The sequence below is a fragment of the Populus nigra genome, chromosome 3 (genome assembly GCF_951802175.1).
Source record: "Populus nigra chromosome 3, ddPopNigr1.1, whole genome shotgun sequence".
Taxonomy (NCBI): domain Eukaryota; kingdom Viridiplantae; phylum Streptophyta; class Magnoliopsida; order Malpighiales; family Salicaceae; genus Populus; species Populus nigra.
The window spans coordinates 25,670,256-25,678,166 of record NC_084854.1 but is presented as its reverse complement, the minus strand read 5'-3'; positions in this window follow the sequence as shown (position 1 = coordinate 25,678,166).

Here is a 7,911-nt window from a genome sequence, read left to right as displayed (position 1 = left end):
TATTAAACTTATCTAATCCAAGTTCTTATAGTTTTTTATCCCTTGAAATTAAATTTATGGCCTTTTTTCAATAGTAAAAATATTTTTTATAAAAATTATTAATAATCATAATGATAGAAATAATAATAACAATAAGAAGATTATAAACTTGGATTTGACGCCACAACTAGACCTATGTTTCTGGGATTTGGTTCCCCTGATGATAATTGCCGCACCCGATACTGCGGCGGCCTTAAAAAATTAAATAATCTTTGGAAAGAACGGATTTCTGGCATCCTGTTCTTTAATGGGGATATTCTTTATTTAAGGAGTTGACACCAGTGAATATTCAACTACGGATACTTCCAACTCTGGCGTTGGTAAATATTACGTAGCTATATAAACAAAATAAATTTAAATCAGTATTTTTATTCCTGACTCTGACGTCAGTGAATAAAAAAATTAAATAAATTTATTTTTACACAAACACAATTTGTTTTATTTTTCTAGCTAAATAAAATAAAATACAACGAATAAAAATAATATAAATTTAAACCGGTATTTTTATTCCTGACTCTGGTGTCAGTGAATAAACCAATAAATTTACATTATTTTTATTCATCTAAATAAAATAAAATATAACAAATAAAAATAATATAAATTTAAACCTGTATTTTTATTCCTGACTCTGACGTCAGTGAATAAACCAATTAATTTACATTATTTTTATTCATGCATACACATTTTTTATTTATTATTTCTTTCTACCTTTTTTTATTTTTCTGTTTTTTTTATTTTTCTGGGCTGGCCGAGCTCAGCCCACATGGGCTGGGCTTGACCCAGTTGACGAAGTCGGGTCACTGGTCTAGACCAGTGACCCGGACGGATGGCAAGCGTGCGTAATGCACGCCTGAACTGTCATAACCTAATTTTGGCCCTTTGGCTTTTAATTTAATTTTTACAGGGTTTTAAAATGAAAAATTAAAAGATCATAGATTTATTTCGATGAAAAGTATGATTTGTCAACTTCCGTGAAAATTAAGGACTACAATGTGCTTCTATCATTCTATCTTTATCTTCAAGATAATCCCTATCTTCGAGATAATCTTTATCTTCGAGATAATGATAGTTATCCGCTTTCAAATTTGATTTTTAATCAAATTCAAACTTTAAAAAAAAGAATGAGTTTGATTGAAACTTGATTTCTCACACGTGAAGGGACTCTAGAACTATAAATACATATCTTTCTCTGGAACTATAAATACATATCTTAGAAGGACGATAAGGAGGAGGAGAAACAGAGAAAAACCCCCAGAAAAAGGCCATTAGCAGAAATCAACCCAAAAAAAAGAAATATACAGGATTTTGGGACCGGAAAAATCAACAAAACAGAAACCGAAAACCAGAGCAATAAAACAGAGGTCTCAGCAACAGAGGAGTAAACCAGATGAAAAAACCCAGGGGAAAGCAGGGGCAGTAGAATAAACAGAGATTACACCGAGAAGGAGAGAAAGGCACAGGAGGGTCATAGATCAGCCCTGCTATATTTTTCTTCGTCCCTGCAGAAAAAGAACAACAAAGAATCAAGGACTATTGACAACCGGCATCGCCATTGTCTAGTTTCCTTCATCTTAAAACAGAGGAGACAAAACGCAAACAAAGAAAAACAGCAGAAGGAAAGAACACAAGCAGAGGAAAGTCACGAGATCGCTGCTACTGCCTTCAGCGTTTCCAGAACCAGGAGAGAAAGCAAAGGAAAACGAGAATCAAAGGCATAGTAAAGCAGAGGAGAAGAGAACAGACGACCACCACGCTTTAGTTATCACCTCTGTTCCTGCATTGAGGTAAGCCCCGTTTCTTTTGCATTTTAATTCACTGCTACAGTAGCAGTGAATTATAATTCACTAGGCAGGCGTGCGTTACGCACGCTTGCCATCCGTCCGGGTCACTGGTCTAGACCAGTGACCCAACTTCGTCAACTGGGTCAAGCCCAGCCCATGTGGGCTGAGCTCGGCCCAGCCCAAAAAATAAAAAAAAAACAGAAAAATAAAAAAAGTAGAAAGAAATAATAAATAAAAAAAATGTGTATGCATTAATAAAAATAATGTAAATTTATTGGTTTATTCACTGACGCCAGGGTCAGGAACAAAAATACTGGTATAAATTTATATTATTTTTATTTGTTATATTTTATTTTATTTAGATGAATAAAAATAATGTAAATTTATTGGTTTATTCACTAACGCCAGAGTCAGGAATAAAAATATCGGTTTAAATTTATATTATTTTTATTCGTTGTATTTTATTTTATTTAGCTAGAAAAATAAAACAAATTGTGTTTGTGTAAAAATAAATTTATTTTATTTTTTTATTCACTGACGTCAGAGTCAGGAATAAAAATACTGATTTAAATTTATTTTGTTTATATAGCTACATAATATTTACCAACGCCAGAGTTGGAAGTATCCGTGGTTGAATATTCACTAGTGTCAAAGTCAGGAATATTACACGCAAACCATCATAGTATAAACTAATAAACATTTAGCAATTTAAGACGAAACTAGCAATGCAGCCTGCCTCAGGCAGGACGTTTAAGGGGTGATAATATCTTTCATTTTAGGTAACTAGTCCCGAACCATAGAATCTTTGTTGACCAATTAGGGTTTCTAGTAACCATAATACTAGGTGGCGACTCCTTAAACAAAGAATATCCCCATTAAAGAACAGGATGCTAGAAATCCATTCTTTCCAAAGATTATTTAATTTTTTAAGGCCGCCGCAATGTCGGGTGCGACAATAATAATAATAAATTTGTCTGACCCAAGTTCTTAAAGTTTTTAATCCCTTCAAATCAAATATATAATTTTTTTAATAGTAATAATTCTTTTTCAAATTTAATAATAATAACAACATTAAGAATGAGAATAACACTAATAATCATAATTGTTGTTACTCATTTTGGACCCCACGTGCTGAAGATAGTGTGTACTCCTTTTGAACCGAGTGCAGGAGTTTAACTCATGTTTGCTACAAGATTGACAAAAGCAGAGAAGAAAGAAATGTTTGTCGAACCATGTTTAAGTTATTTTCTGCCCTTTTTATCCTTCCCCTTTGCTGCCAAAATCCTCAGGTTTCTTAAACTGACTAGGAGTCTTCATAATGCTAAATTCATTCCTTCTTTATCTTGTTTTTAAGGTTGGATAAATCCCTCAGAATTTGCACTAAAAAACTGATTATGCTGTTATCGCAAATTTTTTGTTCCAACTTAGGCTCTGATTCTGATTTGGTTTCGTACGATATGACCATCCTAACTATATTCTGTCACTCATGACCTGTTGAAGAATTGACCTACACCTTTATTGGGTCCTAGGGCTCACTGTTCTTATGGCAGATTCTCAGTCAGATTTGGATGCTTAGCATTGTCAGATCAGGAAACCTTTTTTGACCAACCAGATTGTTGCCAGATTCTGTTCTCTAAAAAGATTTTATCTCATTTTAAATCCTTCATCAAAGTTGTAGTCTTGGACGCATAGATGAATTTGGGCTTTTGAATCGCTTGATTTTGATAACAGAAGCTCAAGATATTCTCGTTTGAATATCTAATGTGAAAGTAAAGAATCTTGTCGCGAGATGGTTTCCAGCCAAGTTTTGTTGCAATTCTTTTCTTCAAAACGATTTTATCTCACTTTAAATCCTTCATGAAAGTTTTAGTCATGTACGTGCTGATGAATTTGAGCTTTTGAATCGCTTGATTTCAATATCATGAGCTCAAGATATTCTCATTTGAACATTTAGTGGAAAAGTAAAGAATCCTGCCGCAAGAAGGATTTCTGACCTGAGTTTGCAGGTTTGATTTGAGGGACCCGATTTAATGTTTCAAGATTTTATCGGGTTAATTAAAGACCATTTTTTAGGACGTTATGTGGTTTCATTGAAGGATTTGAAAAAAAGGACTGGATTGGAAAATGTCGTCATAATTTCATTTGTTTTGCGGCCACGCTAGGGGAATATTTTTGCTTCCAAACAACGCCTTTGCAACTTTTCATTTTTAACAAAGCACATTGCATATGAAACAGCCTCATTGTTGAAATAATTAGCACGGTATTGTTCATTTGCGTTTTGAGTATAGTGCCCCCCCGGTCTGCAGTTTCTTTCCTTTTTCTGCAACCATTCCTGCTGCACACACGGTCAAGATAAGGGAACATTAGAGTTGGTCTCCAAGCCTAAACAACTGTAGAAACAGTTGGCTTTGCAAGGGAAAAAAAGGAAAGAATGTGTGGCGGTAACATAGATCCTCAAGGCTAATATTAAGGAACCATATATGGAAAACAATTACTGTAATATAAAATAATATAGATGTAAGAATTGATGGGTGTTGGTTATGGAAAATAAATCACTGCAATATAAAAGATTATAGACATAAGAATTGTGGGGGCTGTTTATAGAAGAGAATCTCTTCAATAATTACTAGAATTTTTCCATAAATATCATGTGTAGAGGTTCCATATATGTGAACCTCAAGAGAAAAGTGAGGGAAACACAAAGGAAAAAAAACCTAAATCTAAACCCTCACTAGAGAGCCGTAGCCCCTCTCATCTTTTAAAAACGAAGCAGCCACCCCCCTGACTTGAAAAAGAAAACAGAGTGGGAGATAGAAGGAGACAACGAAAGAAGAATAAGGTTTCTTCAGATCACCAAAGGCAAAACAAGCAGGGGCTTTTCTTTCATCCTTTGGTTACCAAAAAAACGTTCACTGAACGGGGAAAGAAAGGGAGAAAGAAAAGAAAACAGAGCAGAAGAGTAAAGAGAGAGAGGAGATAGAAAACCAAGTGAGGCGAGAAGAAAAAATAGAAAAGGGAAAGGAAACAGAGGGAACAAGAAGAGGGCTGAGAATAAAAAACCAAGAGAACAAAGGAGGAAGGCTTTCCTTGGTTACCAGAGGCGAGAAGGCAGAAGCTTTGTCCATCGGCTTGCACGTCATCATCTTTTACATTTACAAAATTAAGAATCTTATGAAGCTTAAAAGAAGAAAGGGGCATCGCCCTGGTAAGCAGATATTCTGATGGTTGTATGGAAGAAGGCTAGTGGTGTAGCGCACATCATTTCTCAAAGAGAGTGAGGCTCATCAGGCGGCCAACCGTTGCGTCCTCGTCGCTGTGTTAGGAGACAGCAATATCAGAGCAGGTATGAGCCTCAGGTTTTTTTTCTTCTTTGCAGTATGCATAGTTGGGGTCTGTTGTTCGTTCTTTTTGAAAACTTGTTTCTGTTTTCTTTAAAACGAGGTAGCTGCCATTTATTTCTTTAATCTTAGTCTTTAATATATGGGGAATAGAGGCATGCTACTCAAGTTCCTCTCCTTTCGTATGAAATTAGTATGGTTGCACTGCATCAGGTTTTTTAGTTCAAACTTTGGTGCCAGAACCTTGGCTCCCCTTTGCGCATACAGATGTATTCCTTTTCCAGTTATTTTAGCTTTAGTTGGCTTTTGAACGGTTTTTTAATGAGTTGTTTTAAGTTTCTTGTAAATCTTACAATAAATATATATATATATATATATATATATATATATATATGATGGCTTGCTACTTTTTATCGTGATGTTTGTGTTTAATTGCGATACTTGTGATTTGGACCGAATACAAAAATAATTTTTTTGTATGTTGTATACGGTCAATACCCAAACATGTTTTGAATGTTTTTTTTTTAAAAAACAAATATTTGAAGTTTCAAAAATATTTTTTCGCATAGATTTTTTAAACATAAAAAAAATTATTTTCTTGCATTTCTGGATTTTACAACATGTTTGTAAAACTCCAACATGTTTGTAAAACTCCAAAAGATATTGGCCAATATTCCAAAAAGATACAAAAATCTTATTCACTGTTAATGTTTAGATAAAGAAATCCTGAAGGGATGAATATCCAAAATATTATTAGGAATAACTTATTATTATTCGTTGTTAATGTTTGGATAAAGAAACCCCAAGTGGTTAATAGCCAAAATATTTTTCTAAAAATAATAAGTCATCACACATCCTTGAAAAAAGAAGTCTCGATTATAATTGAGGACATTTCAATTTTCGACTCCGCGGTTTACAAGACGTAAAAGTATAAAACACTAAGGCAAAACGAGGCTTTCAAAGCGCTCTGAATTTCCTTAGATTTCTAAATCTTTGTTCCTTTTCCTTGCGATTTACGAGTCGCGGACACTGGAAATACTAAGGGAAAAATGAGTTTTTAAAGCACATGGAATCTCCTTGAATTTCTATCTTAATAAATTTAGTCTGAATCAAACACAGATTTCAAGAGATCTGCATTAGTTCTTCTTTGTACTTTGTAGACATATCTAAGGGTGTGATCCACATTGACCAAGGGTTTTTTCTTTTTAGACTTTCAGTCCAAGTTTGTTCATCATAGCAAAACATATCTTAGGAAAACTGATAGGATTAGAAAAAACACCAACACCATAGCAATTATAAGGCAAACCAAACACCAAGCAGCTTACCTTAAGTAAGGCGTATTAGGGTGCTAATACATTTCCTTTACGCAACCAGTCTCTTGCCTTAAAATCTCTAAAAGACCAATTAGGTTTCCTAGTGAACATAATACTAGGTGGCAACTCCTTTATCCACAAATAAAAAAAACCTGAAATAAATCGAGGGTCGCCGTGCTCCGCCGCGAGGTGCGACAATAACAACAACAAAAACAACAACAACAATAATAATCTTTAATTTTACTCTTCAAATCAAATCTATGGTTTTTTTTTCAATAGTAATAATATTTTTTAAAAAAATTATTAATAATTATATTAATAATAATGACAATAATAATATTTATAATATTAATAATAACATTAAACATGTTTAACCCAAACTCTTATAGTTTTTAATTTTATTCTTCAAATCAAATCAAATAATAATAAGAAAGTTCGTCAAACAAGAAGAACATTGATCGAGTTTGCAATCCTTGACAGAGATGACATTGACACTTCTTGCTCATGCTTGAAAATTTAACCACCTGGGGGCAATACAGTGGATCCTGAAAAGGAAAACGAACAATATTTAGATCAACTTGGGGCAAAGAAAGAATTAAATTATGAGTTAGCAAAGTCCATCAAAGTTATGTTTATTATCTAGCAATGAAAAAAGCCTCTTGATTATAGACAGAAGAACAAGCATACTCAGATCAATTAGGGGCAATGATATTCAAGAACAATCTATGATCTAGTCAACTCTAGCAGTAATTGAGAGCAATGTTGCACTTGAAGAACATCTTCATATCTTTATCTTGGGTTTACCCTTTGAAACATGGTTATAACTCCTAAAATATGTTATCATATGGCTGCTTTTAAATGAATATCGGAAGGATGAACACCATCAATATTGATTGTGGGACAATACTGCATTTAAAAGACATTTTCATATGGTCATCTTAGGTTTCCCTTTGAAACATAACTATGACTCCTAACAAACATTATCGTATAGTGGCATTTGAATGAATATCAAAATGATGCACACCATCAAGACTAATTATGGGACCATCTGCTTTGAAGCCCAAGGTGTACTTCATCGTATAATATAGATAACAAATTGAATATAATTGATAATGCCAATGCATTTCTTTTCATAATCTGATTTGACAAGTTGAGAGGAATTCATTGATAAAAACACTGAATATACAACAAAGAGCCTTTTATTGCAAGATATGAGAAGCATTTTGGAAGACTGACTAGTTTCCAAGAAGTTTGATGATAATGTATACGTGAAGAGTATTGTTTCAACTGAAGGCAAGTCTATGGCTGATTAGCAATCTAAAATAAGGTCGACACTAGAAAACTTCTTGATGGGTGTTAGTAGGATGCACACAAGTAATTAGAGAACAATTCTCAAGAGAGTCTAGGAGATTAATGACTTGTTAAGCTTTTTCATGATGA